A 25023-nucleotide genomic window follows, 5' to 3' on the forward strand; every position below is an offset into this window, starting at 1 on the left:
CATGTACATTAATGGCAATTCACTTTCTCTAAATGCAGTTTGCAATATAATCTCTCCCTGTACATCCACTGCTGCTCTTGAGCCCCCTGCCCCAGGGTCTCCTTCGGGGGCAAAGCCAAGCAGACATGGAGATGCTACAGCTCCGGGAGGGCTTGCTGGTAGTTTGCTTACCCCTTCAGGACTACCTGCTGGCTCAATCTAGGGGTTTCTCACAACCTTTTCCTGTCAAACAGAGGGGAGAGGGTGGGAGGCAGGGACAGCAGGAAAAGAGAAGGGACAGTGGGAAAAGAAAGAACTCTGAGGGAATCAAAGCTGTCCAGGCATCCAGGCCCCCCAGCTTCAGGCCTTACAGCTGAGCTATAGGGGACAGAGGGAGGAAGGAAGGTTCCAGGTATCCCTCCTTCCAGCCCAGACACATCTGAGATGAATGTACAGCTCTGAAACTGTACGAGCTGGTCCAGAAGGGCCGGGTAAGCAGAGAAGGCTGGTTGGCAGCAGGGCCTCTGGAGCCTGAGCAAGGGGAAAGGTGGGAGTTAAGAATGACCCAGGAGCCCCTGGAGCACAGGAATGCTGGACTTTCCATTGTGGGGGACACAAGGAAGCTCCTGACCCAGGTCACATGCTCCCAGAGGGTAATTGGCAGCTTTGGGGAACCATGCAATGTCTGCATTTTCCCAAGAAGGAAAAAAAAAAAAATGGGCTCGGAAGCCTGGCAGCCACTCTGGGTCCAGCTCCTCATGGGAAGTCAATGGTATCTTGACACTCAGATGGTCAATGGCTCAGAAATGTCTGACTTGGTGATCAAGTCTCTGAACTCATTCAAACACCAAGAAAAGGCTTCCTCAGGGTCAATTCCTTATATGGCACATTCGATATCAGCCCAAGCTTTAGGTTTCTTTGATCTTAGGGACAACCAGTCACCTCCGGTCCCCATGTCCTTCCTCATCAGCTGGATTTCTTGCTGTTGATCCTTAGACTTATCCCATGGCTGAGCTCTCACAGAAGCCAAGGCCACTTCCAGTCAGCCATACCATCTAAAACCAGCGATGGTACTCTGTCTTGAAACTTGTGTTTGCCTGGCTCTGATCCATCAGTCCAATGTCCTCAAGACTACCCGAGTTTTTCATATCAAAGAAAACCCCTCTCTTTGTTCTGACTCTTGCTACAGGGCCAGGCATAAGTCCCTGCAGGAAGAAGTGAAGGAGAGCAGCTACGTGTTAGAATGCAGACTGGGTTCAGCAGTGTTCTTTCTATACATGAAGGAAACAGAACAGAGCTGGCATCTTGGCCACACCCTTTGATTCCTCTTCGAGGGGCTCATTTCTGCCTGGGACCAGGATGTACCACCTGTGACAGAGAGCATTCTTTATTTGGTGATAAAACAATCAAGCTGTCTGTTAATTATGTGCTGCCCGGTGTTAACATGAGCCGGGCTGACTGTCATAGTCCATCAACCCTTGGCAAACTGGTTTGTTTGGTCTGGACAGCAAACAACATTCCACACTACTGGATTTTTTTCTCTCCCAGATCCCCTGCAGCCTTCTCACCCCCCCAAACCTTTTTAAAAATTACAATCTGTTCTGCTGTCTCAGGTTACAGCCTGTAAACAATAAGCAACGCTGATGAAATGCAAAAGGCTGAAAATCTGTAAAGCAGAAAGGTCTGTGGGATGTCCTCCATCTGTGTCACATTAAACACGCACTCAACAGATCTGCTGAATCCTGTCGAATCAGGGCCCCAGGGGTGACACGGGCCAGAAGGGCTCTTATGCTGTAAGCCACAGCAGGGCTGAAGGCCACTGGACACAATCAAGGAGGGGTGCAAGGTGGCACCGGGGGAGGAGACCGGAGCTCCCTCTGCAGATTCGGCTCTCCAGCCTGCCTCTGTCTGGTTTGTGCATTCTGCAAACTGGTGGGTCATGAGGGAATGGCCGCTCTGCCCTTTCTTTAGTCCTTGGGTTTTCATTGACAAGGTGACTCATTTGAAAGGTTGGCTCTCCATACATTAAAATGACTACAAAACAAACAAGCAAACAAGCAGAACAGGGGGAAATCAGGCTACTGTAGATGACAGTTGCTATGTTTGACAAAATGAAACTCATTTGGGTTGATCCCTCGCACTTTACACACAGGCATACAGCGAGACCCATGACATACACTCGCTCTCTTGTGAGAAAAGGGTGGAGCATGAGAGAAGAACTGGAATGTTTGGGGTTTTTGTTGTTTTGTTTTGTTTTTGTTTTTTCGGTTTTTCGAGACAGGGTTTCTCTGTGTAGCTTTTGGAGCCTGTCTTGGAATTCGCCCTGTAGACCAGATTGGCCTTGAACTCACAGAGATCCACCTGCCTCTGCCTCCTGAGTGCTGGGATTAAAGGTGTGCACCACCACCGCCCAGCTTAACTGGCATGTTTTAAGTTGTGGGTGACTCAAACACAATGGAGGGGTGTATATATGCCCCAAGGCACTGGGAAAATGCCCATGCATCATGTATGTTTGTGGCACTAACTCTTGCACATGCATTTCCCATCAGCCTTAGGTGAGAAGACACCAGGTTGGGACTGGGCAACTGGCATGCGGGGTAGGGCTGTGGCTGGTGGTATGAATGTTTTGACTGAATCCCAAACACTCTAGCCTCACACTGTTCCTCTCAGGAGGTATTCACTAATATTTCACTTTATGGTAAAGACAAACATGTCTTCCTGGAAGTGGCAAACTTGACCAAGGGTCTTTCTGATTCCCTTGGACTCAGTAAACTTACTCGATATAACATTTGCTGAAGAGACTCTCAACATGTAGACTCCATCACTGTTAGGCATATGGACAGCATGAAGGGATACCAGAGAAGGTAATACTGAGAAGCTTAAAACCAGGAAGGTACAATTTACATTCTTGCCCTTCCGTGTGTGTGTGTGTGTGTGTGTGTGTGTGTGTGTGTGTGTGTGTGTGTGTGTGTGTGTGTGTGTGTGTATGTGTGTGTGTGTGTGTGTATGTGTGTGTGTGTGTGTGACTGTTATATGGATGTGTGCACACACATTGTCTTCCTCTGTTGTTCTCCACCTTGATTTTTGAGGCAGGGTCAATCACTGAACTTGGAGTTCATGGTCTTGGCTAGCTGGCTGCCCTACAGGCTTTAGAAACTCACCTACTCCCAGTTCTGAGATTACAGGTATAGATGCTGCATGTAGCTTTTACATTGGCCCCAGGGATCTGAACTCAGGTCCTCAAGCACATTACCAACAAAGCCATCTCCTCAGTGCCAAGGTCTACATTCTTTTTAAATATTTATTTGCTTTCTTATATGTATGAGAGTATTTTGCCTGCATGTATATACTGCATGATGCCTGGGACCCACAGAGGTCGTAAGAAGGTGTCAGTGCTCTAGAACTGGAGTTATGACGGTTGTGAGCTACCATGTAGGTGTTAGGAGCTAAACCCAGGTCCTAGGCAAGAGCATCAAGTGCTCTTAACTTCTCAGCCATCTCTCTAGCCCCACATTGTGTAGTAAGGGCTGCCGGAGAGTCAATCTTAGATAAGCCAAGTTGCAAAGAAGCCTCTGAGGCCAGCCAAACAGTCTAAAAGAAGCAGAAACCAACTGAGCTGCCTGGAAAGGACACCTCCAACCTGTTGAGCTGCTTGCAAGGTGTGCAGTGCACTCTAGGTCCCAGCTTTTCTGCTGGGCTGGATTTTGGTAACAAAGCTGTCTTTGAGCCATTTCTGCTCCTGTAAGTAACCCCCCAAAACTCACTGGTCTGTTGTGAGCTCTCTGTCTGGGGTGAGCAGATGTGTGTGTGTTGTGTTTCCCCAGGAAAAGTCTGTCACGCAGCATCCCACAGTCTATATTCTTGATGACTACAGAAGCAGCCCAGACCTTGTCTCAGCAGATGAGTGAGTGCAGGAGCTAGTGGGAGTACTATGCACTATGGAGCCTTGGAATGGCGTGCTACAGCATTTTGGGGAAGCCTGGCATCAAGCAGGAGCCTGCTGTAAGGCTGGAAGGAACAGACTGTAAACAGATACTTAAGAATAGAAGGCAACAAATAACAAAATTAAAAAATAAAACAAACAAACAACAACCAGTCAACAGGTCACACCCCACACAACCAAACCAGCTGCCAGCACTCACTTTTTTAGAGTTGTAGCAACTGGCGTTACTGCAGGCAGAGGGACAACATGCTTTCAGAGCCGTAACATAGACTCCAAGGCACATGGACAGGACCTGCCAGTAGCTAAGCTACATTTTATGAACATCTAGAAGGAGGACAGGCACTTACATTGATGAGGGGCTGATGCATGCCTATTGTTGAGAGAGTGGAAAGAAATACAGCAAGCACACTAAGGACGAAGGAATACTTGACTTCAAGAGGGTTACTTTTTATTTTCTTAAAAAATACTATTTCGGGCCGGGCGGTGGTGGCGCACGCCTTTAATCCCAGCACTCGGGAGGCAGAGCCAGGCGGATCTCTGTGAGTTCAAGGCCAGCCTGGGCTACCAAGTGAGTTCCAGGAAAGGCGCAAAGCTACACAGAGAAACCCTGTCTCGAAAAACCAAAAAAAAAAAAATATATATATACTATTTCGGTTGGGGATTTAGCTCAGTGGTAGAGTGCTTGCCTAGCAAGCGCAAGGCCCTGGGTTCGGTCCTCAGCTCCAGGGGAAAAAAAATACTATTTCGTTCTAACAGCTCCTTTAACCATCTCTCAGATATCTGCCCTCTCCCCTTTTCTTCAAGACAAGGTCTCTCTCATGTAGCCCAGGTTGGCCTCAGACCTTCTATGTTGCAGAAGATGACCTTCAATTTCTGATCCTCCTGCCTCTATCTGGGATTACACAATGAGCACCGTGCCTGACTTTTGCAGTGTTGGGACTCAAACCTGGGCCTCTATGTAGACTAGGTAAGCCCTCTACCAATGGAACACTCCAAGGGCTTTTAAAAGGATTGGGACAGAGATTATGGAAAATAACCCAGAAATGGAGAAATGGAAACAGCCAACAGAAACACAGGAGATGACTGGACACGCCTAGCTCACAGAGAAGTATAAGCAACAGCAGCATTGGGACACTTGCTCTGATTGGCAGGCTTAGAAGATCAAGCCTGCTTCTTCCTAGGGCATCCAGCACAGCAGCTACCCCATAAAAGCTGAGACTCATGCTCTGAATGAATGAGCTGGAGAAATGGCTCCACTTCAGCCCCATGGGTCAAACACAAACTGCCTCACCTTCCTCAGAAGCAATCTGTAACGTGTCACTACAGAAAACACACACTTCAGTCCAGCAATCAAGCCTTTAGGAATTCATCCTGAGGACAGCATTGAGAGGAAAGTTACAGATGACACTTGGAATGTGAAAAGCTGTAAGTGTCTATAATGGGCAAGGTAGTATATTATGGAATATTTACAATATATTACATAAATATTCAAAATAACTTGCTTTTGGAATGGAAAGGTATTTTTAGGTGAACACCAAATTTTTGTACTTGGGGTTTCAGGTGCAGCTTGGTAGCAGAGCTAGGTCTAGTTAGGATGCTTGAGCCTCTGCCAACACACATACATGCACACACACACATACACACACACACACACACACCCACCTATTTATGTAACATATATATATATATATATATATATATATATATACATACACACACACACATATTTGTATGTCTATGCATGTGTTCATACAGACATGCAGGCAGGTGTCTGGTGGGGTTATATTAGTATCTTTTTGGTGATTATTAACAGCGGGTTGGTTACACTGAGTTCTGCTCATTCTCTTGAGACAAGGAGGGGAGAGGATAACAGCACCTGTCTTAGTGGCTTGATGCAGAGATCAAAGAGCTAACTCAAACAGTAGTTCCCCAAACAGCAATGTACATATATTGCATGCTAATTTACTTAGACACTAAAACTATGTTTTTTTAAAAACAAACACAATGATTCAGAAAGCAGTTGAGCTCAAACAGCAAAATATCTAAAGTACACTCACAGTGAAACCACAGATGAGTCCAGGTTTCCACTGTAATAACTGTACAGCATGTAGGCTACATGAGGTGGGGGAAGGAGCTGCTGAATGGCTGTCTTCTGAAGAAGGGGCACTCAAAGGGGAGTAACCATCACTACTCATGTTCCCTCCTACAGTCTGGCCAGGTATGGGACTTTACCAAGCTGCAGTTGCCTGCAGGACTCCTCTGTGGCCCAAGAACAAACTTACTTTTGCAGGACTGTCTCACTTTCTGACCCTGAACGGCGGGAGAGAGTCTGTTCCTGCTTATGGGAGCAGCAAGCTCAGAGTAATGTGCTCTGACAGAGGAGCTAGAGGTGTTGGCAAGCCCAAAAGGGGCCTGGGTACACATGGTACAGTCGTTAAGGGGTCCCCCAGGTAAGACATGCATTGCAAATGCATGCTGTAAGAATGGGTAAGAGCACATGCAGCTTGCCTCCCAGCATACCCCAGTCTCAACCCACCAGCAAAGAGAGAAGTGACATCTGGAACTGGTTTTGAGGCTCTCTGGCTGCAGATCCATGAGACTGAAGGGGCTTATGGCTGTCCCTTCTGATTCTCATCAGGGCAAGGCAGAGCACGAGCCAGAAGACAAGCTGGTTCAGAGACCAAATCAACCTCACTTTGAAATGCTCTTCACTCCCGACCTCCTTTGAAAGCAGAATTAATGGTCCACGTGGAAAGAGATCAAAAGGAAAGATAAGGGATTGGGTCACCCCAGGTATATTTTGAGGTTCCATAAAGATCAGATGCACCCCTGGGTCAGAGTTGACACCAAACCTCCCCAGCGCCTGTCCTCTTAGGAGATTAAGAGCCAGTGAGACTGAATTCATTTGGATTGTTGGCCTGTGGAAGGGGTGGGGGTTGCCTCTACAGGCCTGGAAAAAAAGCACCCAGGCAAATTGTGTTAAAAACGTGTTAGGAGCCAGAGAGACGGGGGGGGGGGGGGGGGGGGGGGGGGGGGGGGGGGGGGGGGGGGGGTGTAAGATTCTAAACCCTGCCAGACAGATGGGGCAGTAAGCAAAGTCTCCCAGATCTGGTGCCAACCACTGCTCACACCCAGCATGTGCCTTTCTAATTGGTTCCCTGTGCATGGGCACACAGGCTTGTGAACAAGACAGAGGTGGGCCCTGCCCTCCTGCCCAGGCCTCCCTCAGCAAGAAACAGGCAGGTACAGTCGTGCCGCCTCTGATAGCTAACAAGGGGCACAAAAGCTCTGCTCCCACCTCTCCCCGAGACTGAGGGTTCCTTTTCCTTCTGGACCCCGGCACCAACAGCAGAGAGTGAGGGCAGGCATGTGGCTGTCCAGTGACCAAGTTCCTTGGGGGAAGGAGGGGCACAAGCAAGCCTAGAGCAGCTCTGCTGCTGACAAAGGGTGAGTCACACGGGAGGTCGGAAGTGACTCTTCAGTCTTAGCTCTTCACAGCTCCCTTTCCAAAGGATTGCTCAGACCAGGGAGCGGGGACCAAGCTTCCCTCTATGTGGCACATAAACCATTGAGGACTTTCTGGTGTTCTGACTGCAGATTTTGCAGATAAGAATCTCTATAAACCCTAGCTAGCATCTGGCTAAGTCACGGCATCTTCAGTGATTATTAAACAGAACCACAGAAATCCAAGGAGCAGAAGAATTTCTTTGTACAATCTGGCCTCACATGCACAGTGAAGAGACACACGCACTTTAGGGTTAGCAATAGTGTAATGGAGTCCAGATGACAACACCCTCCATGCTGGAGTCACCACCAGGGCCTCCTGAGGCCTTCAGAGAACCTTGACAGTGGAAGCATGGCTAACAAAGGCCCCAAAAGTCTCGGGCTGGCTGGTCACGGTGCCTCTTCTACCTCTAAAGCCTTTTTACTCAGCCCACAGCACCAAAATAAACAGAAATCCCCTGGCCTCCCCAGGAGGTCACAGCGTGCTGAGCACATCTGACTCGGCATCCTACGCAGAGGCTTCCTGTGCCAGCTGTGTAGCAGCTGGACTCCCAGGTGATGAGCAGATAAAGATGAACTTCTGGAAGGCAGAGCAGAAAGAAACAAGGCTGCAGCCAGGGAGTGTCACTGCTGCTTTCTGGAATGGGCAGATTCTGGGTGTGGAAGGGAGTGCCACAGCTCCTGGGCACAGAGCTTGGTGACCTGGTTTCTGGACATGAGCCACAAAAGGCCAGGATCCCTCTGTGCTCTGGAAATTGCAGAGACACAAAGCATGGGCAAGGTCTCCACTTCAGCTAAGTGATGTGATGGGCTGACAAACAGGATGAGACTATCCCATCCACTTTCCCTCCCAGGTTCTCTGAATGCAGGTAGCCTCCCCTTCTGCCTACATTAGTTAAAGCCCTTCTGTCTGCGTATCTGCTCAATTCACTATTCCTTCTGAGAACTCAGGCTGCCTGGGCCTCACTGGGATATCCACTTCCCTGTGCCCTTCCTGGTGAGGGGATAGAGTTCCTTTGAGGCCACCTGCAACACTGGGCCATTCCACAAGGCAGCCTTCTACCTGCTCTGATCAGCATGGAGACTGGGCCTCAAAGAGCCAGAGAGAAAAGTCGTTCACAGGTCACAGCCCTGAGCAGTGGGACAGTACAGAGGGGAGCCAGAGCCATCTCGAGCCTCAGCAATGCTACAAAAAGATCCAGCATCCAGGAATCAAGCACTCTGCCACCAGCACAGCCTCCTCAGAGACGGCTAGGTTTCCTGTTGTGTCAGCCCTGTTTCCTTCAGCAACATTATACTGCAAACAGAGCCACTCGGAAGAAAGCACCGTGGTGTCCCATTTCTGGGCTGGGGGCCGGGGGAGGGATGGAGGCAGACTGCTTAGCTGTTCCAGAGAAGAACATTCCAGCATTGTGACCCCCTCAAAGTGACTCTCCTTCCCTCTCCCCAGACCTGAAATGCTGTTTGAAGAAAGGAAGCATGCGGGTTTCCCTGTGTGACCTCAGATGGGCAGGTTCTGAATGGCAGCTGGGTCTATTACATGCCGTGTGAGAGGGTTAAGCAGGACAGCCTCAACTCTTTATAAACTTTTGCCCTGTGGATATGTACTCATTGGCGGCAGTACAAGACTCGAGCTGTATTACACGCCTTAACGATATGGTTCAACTGTCGGTCAGGCTTGGGCCTGGCAACGGGCCAGACCGCAATCAATGGGACACAGAGCCTCCCCCTTTCAGATCATCACGAAGGCTCATATTATCTTCTTTTCGTCGTGCTGGTTAAATTTATGGAGCAGAACCCTGAAGCTGCATTCCACGGCCCAGGCCGGCCCACGCGGCCCTCCCTCCCTTTGTTCGGTACTGTAAGCGAGCCGTGCTTCGGAGGACTGCAGGGTTGTTAGTTCAGGCCCTGACTGTTTGCTCATGGCTGAAATGAAAAGAGTTCAGTGGAAGGGCAAAAGGACAGCCTGAGTGTAAACCCCATCCCAGCAGGCCCTGGGCCCCTATATATAGGCCCCGAACTGCTCTTCAATGAACAACTTCACTTTGTTTTCACAAAAGCAAAATCTTCAGCCCGATCCCTGGCAAACTTCCTGTAAAACAGCCACCAAGTCCTCATGCATTTGAACCTATACTTGAACTCAGCCAGGACATCAGGAGCAGACATATTCTATCTACAGCCATCTTCTAGTCTTGGTTCCACAGGAGACAGGAGTACAAATTTTGACTACTAGTTGATCATACTTTTAATACAGAAAAGAGCAAACTTAGTTTCTCAGGACTTGACTACCAATGTGGGATACATGAGTACTGTGTGTGTGTGTGTGTGTGTGTGTGTGTGTGTGTGTGTGTGTGCACACGCGTGCGCGCTTGCATGTCTGTTGGGAAGTTGGTCTTATGGAATCAAGCAGAAGGTCCCAAGCATCAGATCTTCTGAATGAATCCACTCCTTTGCCCTGAACTCAGGATTTCTGACTAGCACCCACACAGATGGGTAGCCAGACTGCTCTGGCAGGGCTTCATCTGGTTTGAGGGTCTATGCATGAAGAAGGCCCTCCTGACTCCAGCAGCTCATCTGTGCTCACCACTGATGAAGAATGTGCACAAGCTGGAAAGGGAAGCTGACCCCAGAAGTTCACGCAGGTTCTCCCAGCAGTTTCCTCAAAGGCTTCTTTGTCCATGTACCAATGCTGAGAGATTGACAAGCTAGTGAATCTGTCATTCTGAAGCCTAAAGCACCTTTTCAGGGGTCCATGGGCAGTGCCTGGAATGAATGGACCACAAAAAGCTGTCTCTTGCTCTTTAGAATCCCTCTTGTCTGTGGCAATTCTTCTGCATATTCTTTATTCTGATTTGTTAAAAATGTTACAAAGAACCACATGAGCCAGAAAACAAGAAGCAACAAAAAGAAAGGCTCATCAAGGAAATTCTCAAGAGAATGTGTAATCCACGGAACTTGCCTCTGCTTGCTTATATAGATTGTTAGAGTTCAGTCAGCTTTACCACAAGGACACCTCACATCTCCAAGGGCAGTCAACGGAGCTCTTGTTCCACACTGTCACATGGGCCAGGTCAATATAACTAAGCGAATTCAGCCTCCTTTAGATGCCCTTACATAACACAAAGATCCCTGGGGGCCTAATTTGGCCCACAGTGAGACTCCATGCATCAAGAGTCTCTGGCCTATCCCTGAGAATGAGAGTCTATCATCAGCCAACACTCAATATCTCCACTTCCTGTTGGACCCTTTCTATCTTAAGATCACTTTTATGACAATATTCCAGGGACATTTAATCAAAAGCAAACAAGGAGACCAGACTCTGAGAATGTAGGAGCACAAGCTGCTTACATAGCAGCAGTAGCAGCAGCCAATCACATGCAAGAGCCTCTGCCTGCAGACTCACCACTGTGCACCAGTCTCTCCTAGCTGGCTGTGGGCTCCCTCTTCTACCAGCTCCTTGATGTTGCTACTTACATCACTGACGCGGTTAGGGTAAGAAGCACTGCTATGATATATGGGTTTGGGGGCCCAGGAGGAAATAGATTTGGGGTTTGCTTTCTAACAACATACACACCCACTTCTTCTGAAATGCCTCTCAAGGCCTTTATTTTGTTTTGATATTGACCTCTTGACCAGCAGCTAAAAAACAAAACAAAACACTGTGAACATGCTAAGTACCTCTTCAAGGGAGGAGCATGTGAAAAGCAGACCATTTACAGCAGGTTCCTGGACATTACATTTTATATAGGCTGCAGTGACCCATTCCTCCAGTTTGAACTAGCCTGGTATATCTGTAAGTTTCTCAGAGGTGTCTGTAAGAACTCAGACAGAGGACTGAAGCAGTGATGGGTAGGCTGGGCCAATGACTCAATTCTTCTGGGTGATTAGATATAACCAATTTAAGTGGTGGTCAGTCCAGCTGGGGACAGGACTAGAGCCACAGCTGCTGAGGAATGTTTTAAGTACCACACAGCCTAGACTGACTTAATGTCTTTAATTTTAACAGAAAGGTATTGAACTTTTAACTTTTATGGCTTGCATGAACTTTCTGCCCAATATCTGGAGAGCCAACCCGTGGAAGAAGTCCTCTCTCTGATGTACCTTCAGGGAAATCAATAGGTATGCACTATGCCACACATGTGACCAAGACGCAGATGATCCTCTCCTCTTGCCACTCGAGAGAATGACCTGGGGGTGGGGGGAGTTATCAAAGCTATCTGCACAAGTCTGCAAACAAAGCTTTAACAAGCCTGGAACTAGAATTTGGATCCCACAGTCTGCAACCCTGTTCTCCTGCCCAGAGAGCTACCTGCGCTGACACCCAGGGTATTTTGATCACAAAGATCTAAGTCAAGGAGAAACTGATCCTACACAGGCAGATGAACTGCTGTCACTTCAACACAACAAATCAGGATGATGTTCCAAGCTGTCCTGCCAGCTCTCCCACTGCAATTTGGGAATAACAACCCCATGAATCCTTCCCTGTGGAAACTTAAAAAATCTGTGGTATATTTGACTTGAATTAAAAAAAAAATTCTTCAAATTATCACTAGAGAGAACACTTTGTATTTATTGCATGGTCCAGGAGAGACCCAGAAAAAGTGCTAGGCCTGAATGCCATGTCCCAAGAGCCACCTCCCTTGCCTAACGTCATTCAGAATTTCCTAGGAGGCTCAAGGCGATGGGTTAAATTTCTGGGAATAGGCCAAGTGGGAGGATGAGGTTTGAAATGAATTGAGAATGAGCATTTATAGTCTAGAGAAAGTTCAACTCGAAGGGCTCAGAGCCTCAGAATAAGCTGCCCACCATCTCTATTCTGCCAAATTGTGAATCGAGGACATGATAGGAATGTTTTTAAAGAGCCAAACACACTGAGGTAAAATGCAAGTTTTTCATCCTAAACACTTAGCCCTGAACTCCAATAAGCTGCTTTGTTTCTAAACAGATATTAGGGACCCCAACCTAAATGACAGTAGAGTTGGGAGACTGTCCAGCCAGATTTAGATGCACAGCCCTCAACAGTGACAACAGCCCTGCTGGAGGGGACTTTGGCTGTACAACTTAAAACCCTTACACAATACTGAGCCTTAGATTGTCATGCGTCTGGAAAATATAACCTTTTTTTTTTTTTTTTTTTAAGAATGCTTTCCAAACCATGTAATGCTTTTAAAGCTGTTTATCCAAAGAGCTGGATGTGCAGCAGTGGCCAAAAACGGTCTGTCAGCTGTCACAGGTCGCATGCCCTGTCCACATTTCTGTAAGCACTCCATCAGACTCGGTTGCCCTACCCGCAGCAGACAACAGATGCCAATGTTTGGAGACATTTGCTACATAACTTTTACCCGACAAGCCTGGCTCTAGGGCAGATTTTCATGTCATGTGGGGCCTTTGGCTGAACTCTGCTGGACCCCAGAAGCATCTCATTTACAGCACACACTAATAACAGTTTGGGGTCACCTGTTCATCACAACTAGGTTCAGGGCAGGTTCATGGCCTCTGCACACCTTCTCTAGTAGAGTTCTTGAACATGGGCTAAGAGCCCAGGTGAGACCTGCCAAGCCAGCAGCTCCAGCCTGGTTCCTAGGCCTGATTTAACTGTTGATTTTTTGTGACGAGAACAAGGACAAAAACCAAGCGTAACACACAACTCCCAAGATTCATAGTACAGAGAGGAGTCAGCCAGATTTCAGACTGATACAACTGTTGCTTCACTTCTGTTCCATATTCCACACTCAGGAGAGACCATTGAAATACAATTGCTTGAGCTGTAACATGCCGGGCTGAGTGGTTTATATACATTATATAATTCAATCCACATCGCCACCCACAGAGGTAGGTATCAGTATCCCTAGTCCTTAGGAGTCAAAGGGATCTCACCTTTGATTAAGTGAGATTAAGAGGGGGAACACTTGCTTCAGGCCAAGGAGCAGAACACTCACTCAAATCATGGACTGCCAGTGGGGCCTCGTGCCACAGAGATGTGGAAGCCACCAGAGCCTGGGGCTTGTTCTCTTTTCTCACTGGCTGTCACATTTCTGACCAGCACCAGGAAGAAAGAACCTGTGGTTTTATGTTCTTCCCACATCTCCTTCTGAGACAAGCCCTTCTCTTTGAAGAAAGACCTCTTGCCCTCCAAGTGTCAAGATAAGAAAACTTTCAGCAACTTCCCTTGCAAACTACAAACACCCATCAGCACCCAGGATCTAAGTAAGTCGTTCACCAGCTGCCAGCCCCTCTGAATAGCTTTTATGGTTCAAGGAGGGGTGGTGACAGGTCCATGTCACTACCGTTGGGTGTGCTATTTCTTTCATGTTCCTTGGATTTGACAAGAGCCTTCTCCAACCTGTTTCTTTACAACACACAGGAAGAGATTAAAGAGCAATACCAGTCTCAAAGCTGGGGTCAGACTGGCAACAATCATTCTGAGAGAAGGGCCACACGGACTGCCTTCATAGATGTCCCAAAGTTGCTATGATGGTGAACTGAGATAATCCATGTAAACCACATAGACCTGGGCCTGGGTCACAAGAAAGGCTTATAAATGCTAGCAGTGCGATTCCATATTAACACCTCACACTACAGCTACTAGGAAAAGGACAGTGCTAAGGACGGATGAATTATCATTAAGTCTGCATTATAGGGCTTCTGATTGTATATGGCAGATCTAGTCCAGGGACACCCACCCCTAGAAGTGAAAGCAAGAGGCCGCACATGGCACACACCCAAACGAATAAAAGGAAGGTGTCAACAAGTTTTAGAAGCCAAAATACAGATGGACATATGGCGATGAAATGTAAGCCCGAGGGAGGGGAAGCAATGAGCAGTGAGCTAATTAATATGGCAGAACTTGCTAGATTTTTGAAAGACAAGGCCCCAAGGAGCCCTGAAGGCCTGGGTATAAAGGAGGAACAGGGAGGTATGTGTGTGAGGTGGTGAAAGAAAGATGACTGGGCCAAATGCTGTGTGTGTGAGGAGGAGCTGGATGGACATATCTCCTCAGACACCCATCCAGCCTGCTCCTCCTCACAGGCAGAGCTCAGGGGATGGGTTCCACCAGGTCATCATTACACAACACTCCAGAGCCCTCTTCAGCCTTAGACAGAAGGAGGATAATCACCAATATTCAAGTACCCATAAGGAGGGCCAGTCCATAGACAGGGCCAGCCCATAGAGAGGGCCAGCCCATAGGGAGGGCCTGCCCATAGGGTGGGCCAGTTCATAGAGAGGGCCAGTCCATAGACAGGGCCAGCTCATAGAGAGCGCCAGCCCATAGACAGGGCCAGCCCATAGAGAGGGCCAGCCCATAGGGAGGGCCTGCCCATAGGGTGGGCCAGTCCATAGACAGGGCCAGCCCATAGGGTGGGCCAGTTCATAGAGAGAGCCAGTCCATAGACAGGGCCAGCTCATAGAGAGCGCCAGCCCATAGACAGGGCCAGTTCATAGAGAGGGCCAGTCCATGAGGAGGGCTAGTTCATAAGGTGGATGAGTGGCTAGGTCTAGGGGGAATTCCCATGAGAAAGAATGAAACTGATAACCATCTAAGTTGTTTTCAAATGCACAGAGAAGAGTTTGTGGGTAAATTAGTAATAAGCAGATGGAAATTAAAAAATAGAAAACTAAGCAAACAACAATACTAAAGGCAGTTACAAACTTGGGGGTGGGATGGTGGGGTTGGGGACCACGATAAACCAAACAACTTAAAAAGAAAACCGCCGGGTGGTGGTGGCGCACGCCTTTAATCCCAGCACTCGGGAGGCAGAGGCAGGTGGATCTCTGTGAGTTCGAGGCCAGCCTGGGCTACCAAGTGAGTTCCAGGAAAGGTGCAAAGCTACACAGAGAAACCCTGTCTCGAAAAACCAAAAAAAAAAAAAAAAGAAAAGAAAACTATAATAGTAAACTATGTGGCTTCACTGGGACCACCATTTACATAATCATAATGTAAAATCTGAATATCGATTTATCAAAACAGGATGAGAGAATTATACTGAAAATAAGAAGGAACGTGTGTGTATTTCAGTAGACAGTCTAATGGGCTGAGGGACTAGCAGTCTGTTTGTTCATTTCATTCATTTTAGAATTACAGATACCTCCAAACTGAAGAAACCGCAAAGATGCTGAGGAGAGGGGTATTGTGGAGCACCATCTCAGAGCACAACATCTTCCTCTCCATCAGAGAAGCCACAACTACTTTCAAGATCAAGCCTGTTGATCATTGATCTTCCCGCATAGGAACGATGTGGGGAGGGTCAGTGGACCTTCACCTGACCTCAATCATGCCCTTCTGCACCTTCCAGCTGACGCATATATTTCTGCCCCAACAGCACACAGCCTCAGCCTCTCAGGTGCTAGAGCACATAGACTGTGGAAGGGTATCTGAAGGGGCACTTGACCTGTGCAGCTTTGGGGGATTGTCAACCATGCTTCGGTGAGACTTTCTGATGGTGTAGATACTCTGCAGTCACCGATACCCCTCCGGGGACCCACCACCCATGCTCTGTAAGCCCAGTAAACACACTGGTGCCCCAAGCTGGACTCTGGTGGACTCATACTTCAGTTTGTTGTCTGTGCCCTATAAGGAGGGGGTAGACACTTTTTACATCTCTCTGGGGAGAGTTCCCACAAGAGGGAGGCTGCCCCCTTGAATTTCAGGAATCAGGTACAGGGAAAGGTGGGCAGAAGACTGCAGAATTAGCTACTGAGACACTACAGAGACATTAGAAAGTCTTTTGACTTTAAAAAAAATAAGGTTAAAATGCTGAAGTCTGTAGTGGCACTGCTTGTTAATCCCAACGTTTGGGAGACAGAGGCAGAAGGATCAGAAGTTCTAGGCTAGCCTTTGGAATGAGTAAGACCCTGTCTCAAGCCTCCCTCACCCCAAAGAGAAGCTATCTCCCCTTAAATTAAGATTTACTTTAAAGAAAAAGTGTGTTATAAGAAAACAGTTCAGGACAAAATCATAGGATTTAAAACTGTCCTTAACAACTGCAACGTAATGGTTACTAAGTACAACAGGATACAAATAGCTGAAAAATCAAAGAATCATTTGTTAACTAAAAATAGGGACTAAAGCCGGGCGGCGGCGGCAGTGGCACATGCCTTTAATCTTAGCACTTGGGAGGCAGAGCTAGGCAGATCTCTGAGTTCGAGGCCAGCCTGGTCTATAGTGCAAGATCCAGGACAGGCACCAAAACTACACAGAGAAACCCTGTCTCCAAAAAACAAAAAACAACAACAACAAAAAAACGACTAAATTAGCCGGGCGGTGGTGGCGCACGCCTTTAATCCCAGCACTCGGGAGGCAGAGCCAGGCGGATCTCTGTGAGTTCAAGGCCAGCCTGGGCTACCAAGTGAGTTCCAGGACAGGCGCAAAGCTACACAGAGAAACCCTGTCTCGAAAAACAAACAAACAAACAAAAAAACGACTAAACTATTTGTCTTGAAAGTGCTGCTGTAAACTTGGAAATAAGGCGGCGGTGGCGGATTTTAAGTACCTCACATTTACTTTAGTGAACACATAAGAGGGATTCAAGAGTGTTAAGAGGGTGCTGGAGATGGCTAGTGGTTATGAGCACTTGTTATTCTTCCAGAGGACTTGGGTTCCAATTCCTTGCACCCCCAAGGCACCTCACAACTGTCTGTAATTCTAGTTCCAGGTGATCCAATGCCCTCTTCGGTCATCTGTGGACACCAGGCATGCACGTGGTGCATAGACATATATATAAGCAAAACACCCACACATATAAAATAAATGATTAGCATTAGCACACAAACCAAACAGTTTGGTGATGCTCTACCTGAAGACTCTTCAAATCAGTTTGACCCCAATTATTCAGCTATTCTCACTTAATACCTACTGCATGAATAGAATCACGTGTTCAATAACCAGTGTCTATTGTCAATTTGCAGTACTACTAAGCAACTTTATCTGGAAAATTGCAAGTCAAGAATTGGTGAACCTGAATTAATGGGGCCTTCCAAAGTTCAAACACACAAAAAGACTACCTAAGGTTCCCATCTTCTCTATAAGGCAGTATGTCTCAGCTTTCCTGATGTTGCAACCCTTTAATACAGTTCCTCATGTTGTGGTGACCCCTAACCATAAAATTACTTCATTGCTACTTCATAACTGTAATTTTGCTACTGTTATGATTTGTAACGGAAATATCTGATATGAACCCCTATGGGGTCATGAACCACTGCTCTAAGGGACAGAAAAGCACATATATGGCAGTTTGGCTAGTTCTACAGTAGGAGGCAGACAGGTGTCAGCTATTCCCACCTGAATTGTGCCACTGGGATCAGGTGGTGAAATCTGGGGAACCCATGAGCCCTGTCCCGGCCGTTCTGCCTTACTCAGCAAGGCTGACTGGATTCCATCCAGGATCCCCAGGACCCAGGCTCTTCGCAAGAAGAGGTGGGGCTCTGTTCTTCCTCTTTGAAGTTTTCTGTGGCTGCTGGGAATTTTATGATACGACCCGGGTCACCCCTGCCATTATCAATGTTTGAAGTCTGTTTGGGGAAAATGTACCAGGAGCTGACTCCAGTGTGAACACAGAGCTACAGCCTCATAAAAACAGCTTTCCTCAGGAGTTCAAAGGGTTTATCCAAACGCCGTGGGCTGGCCTCGCTGCACCAGCTTCGCTAGGGTTGAAAGCTCCGGAGTGGGCAAGTAAGTAAACTCGGAAACCGATACACAGTTTCCCCATCATCTGAGATCAGTCGGGGCTGTGCTAACCCAACCAAGTGGCCTTCTGACAGGATGGACCTGGACTCTCTGCTCACCACTTAGGTTGCCAAAATTAAAATTTATTGGGTTGGGCAGGTTAAGGTGAAGGACTAAATTAGGTAAATTATTGTAAGAGGTCTTTCTGGTATGTGATAAAATCTTCCCAATCATTACTTTGCGAAACCTCGTAAAATCGGGAGCAAGTCAGGAGGCTGACAACGATTGGCAGGAGTCCAAAGTGGAGCATCACATTACTGTTGCTGCCCTCGAGTATTCCAGATTAATCCACCATCACTGATACGTGCTGCTTATCAGCAATAGGAGGGATCATCACTGTATTTTCCAACAGGGCAGCTTGTCAAGGAAATTAACCAAGTACAGGTAGACCTGTCACCAGTAACGTGTTTGCAGAGTCACCAAAGGTGAGAGGAGGGGACTGTTTTACATTTTTGCAAATCTCTGTGAGTCTTGCTTAATCAAAAACAGCTGTATCCTATGTCTGCTCCTACATGCACTCTTGTTGGGAGTTCTGGAAAACACCATTGTACACTCATTAGAGACTACCAGTATAAAACTATTGAGCCGGGCGGTGGTGGCGCACGCCTTTAATCCCAGCACTCAGGAGGCAGAGCCAGGCGGATCTCTGTGAGTTCAAGGCCAGCCTGGGCTACCAAGTGAGTTCCAGGAAAAGGCGCAAAGCTACACAGAGAAACCCTGTCTCGAAAAACAAAAAACAAAACAAAACAAAACAAAAAAACTATTGTGTACCTATAGTTCATTGATAAGTACCTGAATATAAGAATAGGGTTATTACAGAGCTGAGGTTCCTCAGTGGTCCCTACTCTAAGGCTCCATACATGCTCAAACCTGCACTAATTAGAAAGCACTTCCCATTCTGTATTTAGTACACTCAGGATGCTGATTGATAACACGGCCAACTGACTTGATTATGTAAGTCTACTATGGCAAGACAGTTTCATTCAGAGTATATTGCCACTGAAAATGTGGACCTGATCTGATTTTATTCTTCTCTGATAAGCCAAATTAGTGAGAAACTGAACAGGATTCTGTCTTTGAAATGTGGAGGGAAGGTGAAGGAGAAGGAGAACTGCAAGGCCCCACCCATCACTCCTCCTGCAAGCTTCCGGTCCTTCACCCCTGCCACATTACCAATGTTCTATTCTCTGCTGGTCTCCAGCAGGGGAGTACTTCTGTGTAGTTCAGAATTCTTCCCATTTGAAGCTTCTGGGAGAGGGCCTTCCAGCTCTACCTAGAACCAATCTTTAGGAAGATTCCAGTCTGATCCCAGACAAAGATGCTACTGCAATCAGGGTTCAAGGCTCATGACAGGCATCAAAACCTAAAAATAATGCCGCCACCGCCAAGGCCCTGGCAGAGGACTCCCACAGGCAGTAAATGGCTCCCCACTCTTCTTTAGGCACAGAATACAGACTTCTCTCTGGGAGAACTATGGGCACTACTTTGCTCAAAGTTCAGACTGAAGACCTGGAATGTGAGTCCTGTGAACTCACTGAACACAGGCGAGACACAGCACCTACGGCTGATTATTGATTCTCAAATGGCAGAAGCCCAGCCTGAGAGCCATCGTGCCGTCTTCTCTGTGCAGGACATGTTGGTTGAGACACAGGACCTGAGCTTGAGCAACACTCTTTCTCTTTCCTGGTTCAGTTGATTTTTACTTTGGGAGCAGGATCGTGCTGTTTCCATGAAGTCAGTCATCCTGGCATGCCAAAAATGGCAAAAATTAGACGCTCTCCTTTCTAGAAATGATTATAATGTACCATGACCAAAAAAGTGTTTTTTTTCCCCCTAACAGATAATCTTGCATAAAAATGAGTCATGGGATTTCAGAAATGGAAGGCTTTTCTCAACTACGTGTGAGCACGAACACACACACCTTGCCTTTCTCTCTTGGCAGAAGCGCTGAGCTTTCCATAAGTCATGCTATAATGAGGACGGCATTGTCTGGGGCCTTTTGAGTGAAGGGGAGTGGAGGATTTAGAGTTCAGCAAGAGGGAAGAAGTCTGTCTCAGAAAATAAGATTTCTCTACTTGTGTTCCTGTGAGAGAATTTTAACTTATAAGGCATGAAGGCCTGTTAAGATGTTTCTTAAAAATATCTTCTCCTGTAACTCCCTCAGCCTGAGTTCAGATCGGAGTGAGACAGCGCCTGGCATGGCTTCTGGGGTAGCACGGGAAGACTGAGGGGTGTGAAATGACCTAAGGACTTCCACACCTGCTCCTGAGAGACCTGGTCCAGCAAGATGAGGAAGTGAGAAGCCATGGCTCTCACTTTGTAGCCATGAGCAGAAGACAAATGAAGTAGAGGCCATGGTGACTGTCCACTGTGCTCTGTGGACAGCAGGAGAGGCCAGGCAATCCCTTTCCTTTGTTTGGATATGATAATGATGTTCTGGCTTCATGGAAATGGGGTCTCAGTCATACTAATAATTATGCCACACCACAGCAGAAGGGTACCAGGCTGACCCACAGAACCACCTAAGAAAGGACATAGAGCCTCACTGCCAAAATACACAGAGAACTCCAGCCTTCACCCTGTCAATAGCCATATCCACATCCTTGCTCCCTGTTCACAGGACTTATCTGGAAGATGCATGTTTGAACTTAAACAAGTGAGAAGTGGAGCCACAGGCTGACCCAGTACATGTTCAGAAGTGTTAATTTTACTGAGCAGCAAGTGAAAATATTTCCTTCTTAAAACAAACATGGAAAAATACATAAAATTCATTTGCAGTCTGAAGACCAAACAGGAACTTCCAGAGAAATGCTGACCCTGTTCAGACAAGGGGTCTGCTTTCCCATCTTGATGGAAACACAGGTGGGGAAACTGAGAACATGTGTGTGTTTTCATGAACATCTTCATCCTATTAGGCTTTGTTCTTTAGGAAGTCCCTAAAGGCTCAGGTCAAACCAAGCCTGCTGGACATCTCAATATGACACCAGCGCAGGGCAGAGGGACCCAAAGCAGGGCCATCGCAATCGGGGAAGCTCTGGGAGCAGTTCTTTCCCATTCCTGAGAGCCAGAGGAAAGTACAAACGCTGTACCAGAAAAGATTCTAGCTAAGGAAAAGCCATTTGCTTTCCCACCAACCAGACATTAACAGTGTCATTAATAAATTTGGGGAGGTGTCTTGGGAGTATTTTTACCGAAAAAGTCAAAGATGCTCCACATAAATCCTCTCTGAAATCAACCTAGGCTTATTCAAAAGCTGCCCAGCAACTGGAATCTATCTCTGGGCTCAGTACAGGGTCCTGAGATTCCTGAAAGTCAGTCCTGATGGCTATATTCTTAAACACTGATCTATCATCATCCTTCAAACTCTCCTCCTCCTTATCTAACTTAAATAACCAGATAAGCCCAAAACTCCTGGGCTTTGCTAAATGGGTTTAAATATTTCAAGTTCTGCCAGCTCCCATTTCTCCTGCCTTTCATGGTCTTGACTAAAAAGGTGAAGAGATCCTTCAGAGGAAACCTTGGGGCCTGGCTTCATAAATCTCTGTCTGCTACTTTCCCAGCATGCTGTGCTTCCCAGAGTCCAAAACACACAGAGGAGTGTGGGCCCAGGCAGGCAGTGCCACCTTCACCTGTGAACACCCGCCCCCAGTACCATGCATTCAGACAGAGAACCAGACACGCACATGGCCGGCTGCCCTGCTTGGCCTGGTCTGCTCAGAGAGTGGCAGTGGCTCTCCTGTGGCATCAATGGCACCACAAGCATCTGTGCCATTTTTATAAATTTTACTTGGGAACAGATGAATGTGGCCCACTCCATGTAGACTAAAAGACGCACCCTGAGCCAGCAGAACACTGCCTTGGAAAAAGTTTCCCGTTTCAGTTCCAAACCACACATACTTGTAGAGTTAACAAATGCGGGGGGGGGGGGGGGGGGGGGGGGGGGGGGGGGGGGGATGGATACTGGTCTGCAGCGTGGATGCAAGGACCAGAGGTGCTGTTGTCCTCTACCCTCTTCTCCCCCTCCCCCATTTTCCTTCGTAAGAACTGTTGACTCCATGGGAACATTGGAAGAAAGTTAGGTGGCTGTCTTTTTGGAATGCCCAACAAGGAGAAGAACTTGGAAATATTTTAATCTGAAAGGACATAGGAGGGGGGTTCCCTATAAATAAAACCATGCTCAAATAAACACGAGAAGGAGCCAGTGTTTCCTGTAAAGCTACTATGCAGATGGATTACTGGAAGGAGTACTCTTTCACAGTTTTATGACTTACTTTGCTATCATCTGCTCAAAAGTTGGGTCATTTAAAACATAGATGGCTGAGATCTAAGCCTTCAATGGGATGAAATATGGCAAAGGAAGCAGAGAGTCTCTTCCAAGTGCAGACTCAGAGGCAGAACTCTTGGACTCTTGGGTTCTGTTCCTGGCGAGCTCCCTGGGCTCAGGTCAGTCTTCGGTCAGAATCTCACTTTTAATCCCTTCAAATCATTTGTTAGTCCCTGTTGTCTAAACAGTGGGGGGAAAACCCTGAGTAACACCCCTGGATCCTGTTCAACCAACCAGGATGGCTGGATGGTTCTACCTCACTTCCAAGAAACCAGGGTGATTTATCCCTTGGGGAGTGTCAGGATGTTCAAGAGACCCCAGTGTTATCGGAGCAAAGCCCAGAGACAAGGACATGCTTCTCCACCTGCAAGGAGCTCTGAGCATGACCCAAAGATAATATATCCCAGCTTTATTGTAGCTCTTCATGGCTTCTATATTAAAATCATCCTGGTTGGGCTTCAAACCCTTGGGAGGTAGACTTAATAGACAGGTATATCTAATCTCTCATTTATAGATGGAAAATGCTGAGGTGCGGACAGGCCAGAGATCGAACCAATGAATCAGGGTCAGTAAGTGAGTGGGGTTGGGACTCTGCCCTGCTGTTTTCTGGGTCAAGTGCTCTTCTCTCACCAACACAGGCCTTCTCATTAATAACCTGGACCTAGACAAACACGCAGAGGGAACCGGGTGAAAAGGCTACCGCTCGCCCTTCGGAAGACCCTGTCCCACCTTTGCAGTTTGGTAGAGGGTACCGAGATTGATCTGCTGGCCTGTGGGCATGACTGCTGTGGCTTTCCCAGTCACCAGCCCTGCAGGAGCTGAGAGGACAGACTGAAGGGAATAATTCCTCCTTTGAGTGCCCATGCCCAAGCCACTTAGTTCTGTGGCTTGTTTCTAGGCAGAGTGAGTGTCCAAGCAGTGCACTCCACAGCAGGGGCTGGGCTCGGTCAGGGGATGGGCTGCCTGACTCTGGCTTTACCATCTCCAGATGGCTGTGTGGCTGTGGATGACCACGAGGCTTTCTGAAGTGTCTGTAAGTAAAGCTCAAAGATGAGTGGGACTGGCCAGGTGGAGGCCTCTCAACAATGCTTGGAACTCTGTAAGAAGCTCCTTCTACTTGGTCTGTTCTGCCAGGCTCCCTCTGGACTCATAAGACCTCTGGACTATTTCCTGGCCCTGCACTTCTTCTGATTAGACCCATCACCACACCATCTCTATATCACTTCTGGATCATCTAGCATCATTCTGCAAATCATTATTTATATGGTTGTTTGTGTCTGCTGCCCTGATTAATCCTAAGTGGACCAAGGCTAGGGGTAGTCTTATTTCCTGCTGTATTCTCAGCCTAGAGATCATAAGAAATTTTCAACCAACATTTACTGACTGGAAATGAATGAGTAAATGATATAAAGCAATTGGCACTAAGTCAAACTTTCTGTGAAAATGCTGGATGACTGGTAAAAATGACAAGAATATTTCTATTCCTACAGCAACCATGGTGCCATGGTTTTTGCTCCTAGAAAGAATACAAAGCGTCCTAGAGGCTTGCAAACCAATGTTGTGCAAAGGTAACAATTCTCTTCAGTCAACCGCCCTTAACCTTTGCAGTGTAGAATTCATCTTTATTTATTTATTTATTTATTTATTTATTTATTTATTTATTTATTTATTTATTTATTTATTTATCAGGGTTTCTCTGTGTAGTCCTGGCTGTCCTGGGAACTTGCTCTATAGACAAGACTGGTCTCAAACTCAGAGATCTGCCTGCCTCTGCCTTCTGAGAGCTGGGATTAAAGGTGTGGCTGCCACCATCCAACAGAAACCATCTTTTAAAGATTTCAATGTTTAATCATGTGTATATGTGGGGAGAAAATGTCTGTGCATGTGTGAGTTCAAGTGCTCAGGGAGGTCAGAAAAGGACACACCCTGGAGCAGGAGTTACATGTGGCTGTGAGTCACCCAACACTGGTACTGGGAACTGAACTCAGGTCCTCTGAAAGAGCAATACACGGCTCCTAACCACTGAACCACCTTTCCAGCACCTTTAAAAAATTTTTTTTGAGCAAACAAACCAATCCCTTGATATTCTGGGGTTTTAACAAATAAAGAATAGTTCTTTGTGAATGTTTGGGGTTTTCAGTTGTAGACTGGAGGAGACTTCTTGGGCTTTAAGCAGAAATAAAGAACTAGCTGGAAACACTCTCTACTGCCTGCCTGTTCTCACTACTGCATACATGCCTCAAAATAGAAGCCAGGGCTGTTTTAACTTTGTATCTGAGAATAGACTGCAGCTTAACTTTTAAAGTAAACTCCACAGACCTCACCCCCTTATCCCGCTCCCCTGCCCCCCCCCCAACAGCTGCTTCCAGATGGAAGACATTCTGGCAGAACACATTGCAAGGCCCAGTCTATAATCACAAGCACTTCCCCTACTGCAGCAATATGTCACTGATGAGGTTCCCTGGTGACAGACAATGGCATTCATTTTCATTGGGGTTGACTTCACTTTGAATTTTACTGAAGGAGCAACAGATATGGGCACAGCCCAGC

General features: G+C 47.2%; 1 protein-coding gene across 5 annotated transcripts in view; it reads right to left on the reverse strand.

Moving 5' to 3' along the window:
• The window catches only part of Vps13d (vacuolar protein sorting 13 homolog D), a 240380-nt gene that overhangs the window by 20199 nt on the left and 195158 nt on the right, over window positions 1-25023 (reverse strand). The window lies entirely within an intron of this gene.

Source organism: Peromyscus californicus, unplaced genomic scaffold (genome assembly GCF_007827085.1).
Source record: "Peromyscus californicus insignis strain IS unplaced genomic scaffold, ASM782708v3 Scaffold_5__1_contigs__length_169319896, whole genome shotgun sequence".
In the NCBI taxonomy this organism is placed as follows: Eukaryota; Metazoa; Chordata; class Mammalia; order Rodentia; family Cricetidae; genus Peromyscus; species Peromyscus californicus.